Genomic DNA, 10,974 nt, shown 5'->3' on the forward strand with positions numbered 1-10,974 from the left:
GTTCCAAGAATGATTATGCAAAGTATATGGAAGAACTTGCTTGCCAAGGTGAATTGACTTTGGCGCGGGAAATGGTGAAATTTGAGGTTGATAAGGCTAGAGAGGAGGCAAAAGCTGCATCTGTTGGGAGAGCATTTCAAGCTAATGAGAGAGAAAGATAGCTAATTAGGCAAGAAAAAGAACATGTTAGAGAAGAAAGAATGGCTCAACAAGATCGTGACATTATGAACACGCCTTTAGAAGGGAAGTCTCCAAATTCTAAATACTTTTGGAAGTCGGAGAAAGCGGATGTGGTGCGAAGGAGGCATGCAAGAGAAGCGAGAGCAAGAGAAGTTGGTCCTAGCACCACAAGAGAAGATCATCCTAGCACCACAAATTGGTTAAGTGATGATGAATAGAGTACGTTGGGTTGTAATTTATTATTTATTGAATAGAGTACTTCATGTTGTTTCCAATTTATTGAATTTAGTACTTTATTTAAAGTGAGAGTAAATTTATTTAATTTGGTGATTTATTTATACTAAGAGAATCTTTATTCAAATGACATAAACACACCAAACAAAATTACTTGAACATACCAAATAATAAAAAACTCACTAAATGAACTAAAAAAAATACACCAAATAAAATTAAATAAACACACCAAATAAAAACAAACACACTAAATGAACTTCAGTATCTTGAGCTTGTTTCAATTCCCACTGATGCTCTATCAAGTCAATTTGCCGGACATTGTGCATATATGGCCTTTGAAGTGTAGTATATCGATGAATGAGCCTTTCATTGTAACGTCCATCCTTTTCTAACGGCTCGTGTTGCATGGGTTCTTTGGTGATGTCATGAGCACAATATATTTATGTTTTGGAATTGTTCATCGTGTCTGGCTCATATTCATCAATGGCATCATAAGCGTACTCATCTTTCACAATCATGTTGTGAAGAATGATGCACGTCATCATGATGGATCGAAACGACTCTACATCAAACATTTTGGCAGCACCCATGATAATCGTCCATTGAGCTTGGAGGATACCAAAACAACGCTCCACATCCTTCCTGCACCCCTCTTGACAGCTTGCAAAGTGTTTTTCCTTTGTACTTCGCGAACGTGGCACTGTTTTGACAAACTTTGACCACCTTGGGTAAATGCCGTCTGCTAGGAAGTATGGCCCGTCGTACTTACATTCATTGACCCAGTACGTGACTTTTGATGCCTTTTCTTGCAGGACATCATTGAACACTGGGGATTGGGTAGGGACATTAAGGTCATTTTGAGCTCCTAGAACCCCGAAAAAGGCGTGCCAAATCCATGTATCAAAAGATGCCACTGCCTCCAAAATGATACTTTTTGATCATTTTCTATCCCTATAAGCGCCTTGCCATGCACTTGGACAGTTTTTCCAGGTCCAAAGCATACGGTCGATGCTTCCAATTATCCTAAGAAAACCTCACATCTCGCCCTTCTTTAGAAGCCTTTGCAAGTCCATCTCAATAGGTTTCCGGAGGTACTCTGCGGTGTAGATAGATTCGATTGCTCAGCAAAACCTCATCAGGGATTCAAGAATGGTTGATTTCCCCATCCTCGCTATCCCGTTCACTTGGTCTGCAGATGCTCTATATGCAAGCATCTGCAAGGCAACAATAATTTTTTTGCTCAGGAAGGAGACCCATAGCACCAAAAGCATCCTTCTTTTGCACAAAGTAAGAATCATGGTTGCAAATAGCAATCATGATTTTGTTGAACAAATGTCGTTCCATTCTATAACAACGTTTAAAGTACGTATCAGGGAATGCACTGTTAAGGACAAAACAATTGTCCAAGAGTTCTGTACCTCGTCGTGGCCTGCTTCTATCAAGGTTTACGGAACGGTTGGGCCTGCAGATTTGAGCCACAGCTTGGATGACCCGACGGGAATGTGAGGTTCTGGCCATTCTTGCTTCGTCATCTCTCTTTCTACGCTCCTTATCATCTTCCATCTCATTTTGGGCCACCTGGAGATTGAACATTCCTTCTTATTGGTTAAATAATTCTTCCTCTTGCTGTTCAATTTCCCACATCATCCTTGAGGAAAAAAAAGACATTGTAAGAAGGAAGTAGAAACTATGAATAATGATATAGATTTTGATTTTGGTGAAGAAGGAAGCAGAAACTATGAATAATGATAGAGATCTTGAGAAAATTGGTGTGAGATTTGTGAGGATGGATGGTGGATTATATGGAGGATTCAGAAAGGATTATGTTGTAGATAATGTCATGTGGCATGCCGTCATTCGTTAAAAATCTGACCGAAATCTATCCTCAAAGATTATAAACAGATTGTGACACATGGTGCGACGTGATTGGTTAAAAATCTTATCAGAAATCCATCATCAATAATTGTATTTTCGGATAATGACACGTGGGGCAACGAGAACGATTAAAATTCTTATCGAAAATCTATCACCAATAATTATCTTTTCGGATAATGACAAGTGGCGCAACGAGAACGATTAAAAATTTTATCCGAAATTACAAATATAATTATTTTGTATTATTTTATAAATAAAAAAATAGTAATATTTTATTGCCAATTGCTAGGGCTATTCAATGTAGGGGTGGAGATGCAAAAGACGGTTACTGTTCATTAAGGGTAGTTACTGTTCATTGGGTGGATATCGTAGTGGATAGTCTTGGGGGGGGGGGGGGGGCTTTCCTACGGTGGAACTGCTCTAACCAAATGAACCAATTCAAATTTGTCCTTCAATCAAAATATTGGGATGCATAAAGTTAACCTATACATTGACAGTATAATTCTTGCTCTGGAAACGTTGAGTTTCCATTGATTGTATCATTACATAAATACACAGGGATCAATTCTTACCTAAAGTCTAGCAGAGTGATTAGCTAACATGATCACTTAAGCTAGATTTATCAGAGAGAAAATTGGAATGTGAGTTTGTGACATTCAATTAACAATAATAACTTCTCAAGGAAACAAACACTAAAAACCCCAACATATGCTTATGTTAAAACTTCCGTGAGCTTTATGAAAAACAATGTCTTTAAAAAAAAAGCACGACTTTCAATCTTAAGTACAATAGGTTGGACTTGCCCAATCCAACACTACCACGGTGAACCTAAGTCAAGTTGGCTTAAAACTGATTGGTTTTTTAAGACCGAGACTCAAGCCTTAGCATAGTACACCTAGCGATTTCATGCAAGAACAGAAGATGAACAAAAGTTATTTAAGTTGTTATAGCATTAACCATTCAATCCTACCAAGAGATTAAAATAGAGGAGCGATTGAAATAAACAATGAATAGAAAGAAATTAAATCAAAATAAAAATCTTCCCAACCAAAGTCTGCTAAAGCAAAAAAATTGCAAAGTCAACGGAAATTAAGACACTTATAACAAACAAAAACTTACATGAAAAAAAATATCAGTATCAAAACTTGGGGTCAAGAAAAGAGTTCTTGCTGCCTTTATTTTTATCAAGTGAGAAAGATTCGACCTATTTAATTTAAAAGCCTAAAGTCATACTGATTAAATAGTTAGACGATGTGTGATGCGAAATTACTTAACACACAAATTAAACCCTCTTGTATCAATTGTAGTAAAGAATGTAAGTAGGGATCGTTCTGGACCGGGGATTAGGAGGGCTTGCTAATAACCTCTAAACTGACTTAAAAACATATAAACAAAGTTAAAAACACTAAACTAGACTCAAAGAATTCAAAACAAACTCAAAGAACTCAAAACAAGCTAAGAATGCTCAAATCTGCCTAAAAACACAAACTAGACAGATTTGGACTCTAAACACACTTTTGGACGAATTTTGGTTTTAACTTGGTTCGAAATACTTAAAAACACAAACTAAATCAGTTTCTAACTAATATGACTCAACAAGGTAAAGGTGGTTTTGGGTTTTGACGAATTTGAAAACAAAACACGTAAATTAAAGAACTAATGAAATTTGCACAAATTTGAGTAAATTGAATGGATGGAAGGCTAGCTAGGAGGTTCTTCTCCACACATGACACACTTGCAAACAAAACGATTTCCAGTTGCTTTTCAATAAACTATGAATTCTCAACGCCCCAGATTAATTGTGAATTGCACTAATTAACCCTCAGATTTTCCTAATTTCATTGAATTGGATGATTTCATACAACAACCCAAAGCATTCCCCATAAGTTCCCTACATGAATTGCATAATAGAGATACAAGCAAGAATCATTAAGTTCTATGAAAATCATAAGCATTGACGAAACACTTGTAACTATGAATTGCATGAAACTGATGCCAAGAATTTACTTAACACGGTTGTGACAAGCAACCTTTACTACTTGTGAATATAAGTTCATAACGATTAGGTGAAACTCTCTTATATCCTCGCATCAGATTTATGCATGAAAATTAATCGTGCACTCTCAACCAACATACACAAATCAGTTTTAATTCAAATGGATAAGTAAATTGAAATCACAACTTATGAATCACAATTGAAGGTAATCAAATCATATTGCAAGCATGAACATGGTTTCAAATTCCCCCTAGCTAAGGGGGGGTTTAGTTCCTCATACTTACAAAGCAACGATAAACAAATTTAGACATTGAAAACAAAAGAAAGAAGACACCTAAACGCTCCAACGATCCAAGTTGGACAACATGCACGTCCAAGCACTTTCCTTCCCTTCCTTTGCTACGGCACAAGGTGTTGGTGAATGTTGAAGGTTTGGTTGTATGGAGGAATGGATGTGAAGATGAATGGATGTGTTTGGATGAAAGTTGTATTGGAATGGGGATGAATTCTCAAGCAAAAACTGAATGTAATGACTGCCACACACACTTCCTTTTATAGAGGAAGTGCACGGCATGGAGGGATGGATGGTGGTGTGAGCAATGATTCAAAGGTGAAAGTGAAGTAATGATGCAAAGCATAAGGGGTGAAATGGAGTGGTGTTGCAGCTATGAATGCAAGTAGGGAACATTAATGATTGTGCACGTACTAGATAAAGGAAATGGAGGTGGAATGGTGTAGAAATGAGTCATAGGTGCATGTTGATTCATGATGCACGGCATGGGCAAGGAAAGTGAAGGAGTGGTGCATCAATGAGTGCATGTAGTGGAGGTAAAAGTGAATGAAATCTGATGGGTGAAGGGGACAAGGGATGTGCACCAATTGAGTGCAATGATTCAATGTAATGGTATATGAAAACAGAAATAATGAAGGGGACAAGGGTGATGCACGACATGGGCAAGGAAATGTGATGGATAACACCCCTTTGCAGCTGTCCATGTGCCTTCAAACTTGATTTTCTGCACTTTTTGCCATGTGTTCCAGCTCACTTCTCATGTGTGTGTGCTGTCATGTAATCATCATTTCCACATAACATCATTTTAGCTAACAATCAAGTCCATGCCGTGTATGAATGTTGTCTCTTTGTTCTTTGCATGTGTGTGTGCTGTTTTCTATCTTTACTTCCACATGTACCAGCTATTACACTTGCACACACATATGTTCTTCATTATTTTAGCTAGCAATCAACATATTTTTTGCCCATGCCATGTATGAATGTTTGTAGTTGTAGGTCAACACACTTGCACACACACATGCTGATTTCTAGCCTTTTAATCTTCAAAAACGTCCATCCTCATGTCTCCATGCTTGCACTATCCAATCTTGGCCAAAAAATGCTCCAAAATGCTCCAAATAGCACTTTGTTGCCAACTTTGTTATTTGAACCTACAAACACACGAAAATAGCTTAAGGTACTAAAATAACTAGAATTAAACTAAGTAAATGTCAAGAAACAAGCTAACTAAGTTGCATAAATATGCACCTATCAAATTTCCCCACACTTAGCTTTTGCTAGTCCTCGAGCAAAACAAAAGAAACAAAACGAAACAAACAAAACAAACAAAACACAACCTAGACCTTCCAACATTTGCCTCAGGAATTTTCAATGAAACATGACATGTTAAAAATCATCATTCCCACATATTTTGGTCATCTTTATACTTGAGCACATACTTAATCATAGTCACCACTTACTAGTTCACAATTAACCAATTAAAATGATGTTTTGAACGTAGTAACATGCCTTAGAGAATTTGCTCAATTTCTTACAAGATACTCTCTATTTTCACACACAGTTTCTGACTACACACCATACACAAGTATATGTGAGAAGATTAATGTAAGCACGAAAGACTAGGACTCACATATGTTATAACAAAGAAAGCAATTTTCTGAAGTTATTAAGCATGTTTAGATATTATCTCATGAATGGAATGCTACTACTTAGATGTGAGAACCAGTGACACCATATGCTCATACCAATTTCGAACTCCACAAATTGAAACACACAACACTCAAGATTGAAGTCAAGGGTTGTAACAGGGCTTGGGGTAATGGCTAATAAAGAAAGGGTATGAATAACAAACGTTCTTAAAGCGATAGCAAGCAAAGCAATGAAATAGACACTTGGAATTCACTTTAGAATGCAGAATCAACTTTTAAATACAAAGGGAAGATTCATGCGACACTTAGGGTCGAATTCAATGTTTTGGACCCTATTTTAACAAACAACACTTTAGAGCTCTTTTTCATACTTTTTTTTTTCTTTTCTACCCGTGTCTTATAAGGACTTTGGCACACACACACACACACACACAGACACACAAGAATCACTTCCCCCACACTTGCTTTCTATAATACATTGATAAAAAAAGAGTTCATTTTAAGTCATGCTTGACTATGCTTTAAGAATAAGGGTATGGATGGTCCTAAAACTAGGCTAGATAAAGATAGTGTGGGTTAACAAAGAACATAGGCTTAACAAGGTTCAACGGGGTTAAACTTAAACACATAATGAAATAGGGGCACAACAATTTGTCTTTGGTGGTCACTGCACAACTTCATCTTGAATATGTGTTATGCAAATCAATAGCATGCTTTGAATGAAATAGGCATGAGTTCTAGCATTTGGAACTAAATGATGAAACGCCTTCTAAGTAGCAACCAAGCAAAGAATAATGTGATCATACAACGACTTTAGAACACAATGGTGCACAGATTATTAACTCTCCAACTAAACGTTTTAGGCTCAAGTCTCACAAGGTTGTAACGTTCATTTGAATTCCTTCCTTCAAGCATGTTACAAAAACTGAATTTCCCTTTATGATTGCAGGTGAATATATAAATTATAACACAACCAAGCATACATCAAAGAGTAAATCAAATTTTCATCGATGTTTATAACTCTCTTTAACAGTCATGTACTTAAAAACCAAATCCTCATCACTGTGTTGGAAGGTACCCTAAGACACAAATAAACACACAAAAACAACTATTTTTGGGTTTTTCAAAACAAATTTTCAAATTTTTATGAGATTTTCGGATTTTTATATCAAAACACACTAAAACACTCCAAAATAGCTTAAAAACACTTAAAAACAGCAAGGAACAACACTATAAGTAATGGGTGATAAACTCCTACGAATTTCATGCAAAACAACTTGGTTACCCCCCCCACACTTAAATCAAACATTGTCCTCAATGTTTCAAGCATAAACTCACACAAAAATAAGCAAACAACAAACAACTAATAAACATGACAAGTATGGCAAAGTAAAAACCAGAGAGAGTAGAGTTTAAGAACGCAAATATGGTTTTGGAGATAGATGATCTTGTTGACTTTCCACAGCTTTGATCTCGAACTGGTTTGGAATTATGAGCGAGGAATATCAGAGTTCCTTGGTTTCAAATCAGACTCCTTCTGCTGGGTTGATTTGATTATGCAATCTGCATTCTTCTCTGCTTGTTTCTTCTGCACGGCAGGCAGGCACGAGGTAGAGGTGATGGTCTGTTTCTTTCTTCAATCTTTCCAAGTGCCCACCTCTTGCTTTCTTTCTCCTTGTCCCTAGCTGAGGATGAATTAGCACATTGTCTCCACATGCTTCGAGGTATCATTTTCACTTCCCTTATCTGTTCCCCAGGCAAATGTGGTAGACGAAGATGAAGCATAAGATGTTGAAGATGAGTACTCGAGAGCAGGGCTAGCTAAGCAATCAGGAAGGGGTTCCAGGCAGTCGGTTCCAGATCGGAAAATTGATACCAAATGCTGGCTGATTGCTCTCTTTCTCATTGTCCCGCAGATGAAAACAACGACAATGAGAAGGATAGAGAGAAAGCATGATATGAGATACTCTTGCTTTCAACCTTCATGATATGAAATACTTTTGCTTTGGATGAGTTATTTGCAGAGGTACCCCAAGGAATAAGGAACACTGAGTGACTCAAGAGGCTTCGTTGGGAAGGCATTCTCGGAAATGAAGAAAGGTTATGTATGGCTGCCTTGCAATGGAGGGTAAAGGTTGACATTTATAGGAATTAATAATCGGTACTATTTTTTCACTCTTATCGACAACCGTTGGATGATTTAACAGTAAACTTCACGTGCTTTCTACTTTACAAGAGATCTGCGACAGATTGCCCGTAATGTCTGCAAGGCTGAGTGTGCATATGACAGGTGCTGACACGTCTGAAAAAGCAAGTGCCTCTTCGATATCGGGAATCGGCGCTTCGATAAACTGCCCGTGATTTTCGCAAAGCTGAGTGTGCATGTGACAGATGCTGACACGTCTGGAAAAGCAGAAGCCTCTCCGATTTCTGAGCTTGCCTCTTCGAGTTCTAGGCTCCGTCGAGTGTAGAGGTTGCGTGTGACAAGTGTAGACAAATCTAGAAAAGACGATTGGCCCGTGGTTTTTGAGCAAGACCAGCTTTTGAGAAAGCTAACGCCTCTTCGATTTTTGAATTGGCATCTTCGATTTTTGAGCTCGCCTCTTCGATCTCTGAAATCCCATCGAGTGCTGATTTTTATAGAGGCACACAATACGTTTCAAAGCATACTTGAATTTCTGCCTGTAGAAACTCCATTCTTGCATTTCTACGATCTTGACTTGTCCGACCTCTTCTTTCTTCAACACCCTTGAAAATGTCTGGCCCCTCTGACCGTCGTTTTGATTTGAACCTTAGTGAAGAGGTAGCCATGCCTTCTCCAGACAACATATGACGCCCATTCTTCATATCCCCTACTGGTTCTCTTACCGTTGGGGATTCGGTAATGAAGAATGATATGACCGCTGCAGTGGTGGCCCGGAACCTTGTCACTCGCAAAGATAACAGACTGCTTTCCAAACGGTCTGATGAGTTGGTTGTTAAAGATTCTCTGGCTCTCAGTGTGCAGTGTGCGGGTTCTGTGTCTAATATGGCCCAACACCTATTTGCTCGAACCCGTAAAGTTGAATCATTGACGGCTGAAGTGATGAGTCTCAAGCAGGAGATTAGAGGGCTTAAGCATAAGAATAAACAGTTGCACAAGCTCGCACACAACTATGCTACAAACATGAAGATGAAGATTAACTAGATGCAAGAATCTGATGGTCAGATTTTACTTGATCATCAAAGGTTTGTGGGTTTGTTCCAATAGCATTTTCCTTCGTTTTCTAGGGCTGTACCGCGTAGAGAAGCTCCAAATGATCAACCTCTGATACCTCCTTATTCTATGGCTTCGCCGACTGCTGAGGCTCCGCCAACTACTGATACTTCTCCCAAACAGCATTTGTGAAGGCTCCCCTCTTGTATTTTTCTGTCTCCTGTTTATTTTCCACGAATTTTAATGTGAAAATACCTTGCATATCTGTCAATGTCTCAAAAATAAACCCATACCCAAAAATAATTAAATAAGTAACAAATAAATAAAAAAAATGACAATCATGGCAAAATATAAATGCAGAAAAGGGAAGGTTTTTAGAAACGCAAAACTGATTGTGGAGTGATTAAAAAATCTTCCTTATTTGAATACATGGGTTGCCTCCCAAGAAGAGCTTGCATTAACATCTTCTAGTCGGACGATACCTCCATTTAAGCTTGAACAGGGCCTACGGCATGGAGGGGTACCTTATCCACGACATGCTCCTCAAAGGCCTCATAATAGGGCTTCAAACGATGCCCATTTACCTTGAATTCTTGTTGTGTCTTCAAACTTTGTATTTGGACTGCACCATGAGGAAAAACATTAGTAACCACAAAATGACCAATTCATTTGGAACACAACTTACCAGGAAACAAGCGAATGCGGGAATTAAAGAGTAACACTTTCTGCCCAATGGAGAATGATTTGCCTCGAATCATCTTGTCATGGAAAGCCTTCGTCTTCTCCTTGTAAATTCGGGCATTTCATAAGCCTTATGCCTAATCTCTTCAAGTTCATTTAATTGGAGCTTTTTATGAATTCCAGCTGCGTCAAGGTCCATGTTGAATGTTTTGACGGCCCAATATGCCTTGTGCTCCAATTCTACGGGAAGATGACATTGTTTGCCATAGATGAGCAGAAATGGGGACGTGCCAATGGGTGTTTTATATGTCGTGCGATATGCCCACAACGCATTCTCCAAACGCAAGCTCCAATCCTTCCTTGTTGGCCCAATGGTCTTCTCTAGAATCTGCTTGATCTCCCTATTAGACACCTCGGCTTGCCCATTGGTTTGAGGATGATAAGGTGTTGAAACCTTATGTTTGACATTGTACTTCCTCAATAGCGCCTCAATGGTTCGATTGCAAAAGTGAGAACCTCCATCACTTATGATTACTCTTGGCATTCCAAACCTTGCAAATATGTTAGTTCTAGTGAAATCTGCAACCACTCGAGAATCATTAGTTCGGGTGGCTTTTGCTTCCACCCATTTCGACACATAATCCACATCAAGTAAGATATAAAGGAAGCCATGTGAGGAAGGGAAAGGACCCATAAAATTAATACCCCAAACGTAAAAAATTTCAACATTGAGGATGGAAACCTGCGACATTTGATCTCTTGCACTTATATTTCCTGCTCTTTGGCATTTACGACATGTTAAGCAAAAAATTCTAGCATCCTTAAAGATACTAGGCCAATAGAACCCACATTGTAACACCTTAAGTGCTGT

The sequence above is a fragment of the Malus sylvestris genome, chromosome 7 (assembly GCF_916048215.2).
Source record: "Malus sylvestris chromosome 7, drMalSylv7.2, whole genome shotgun sequence".
NCBI lineage: Eukaryota > Viridiplantae > Streptophyta > Magnoliopsida > Rosales > Rosaceae > Malus > Malus sylvestris.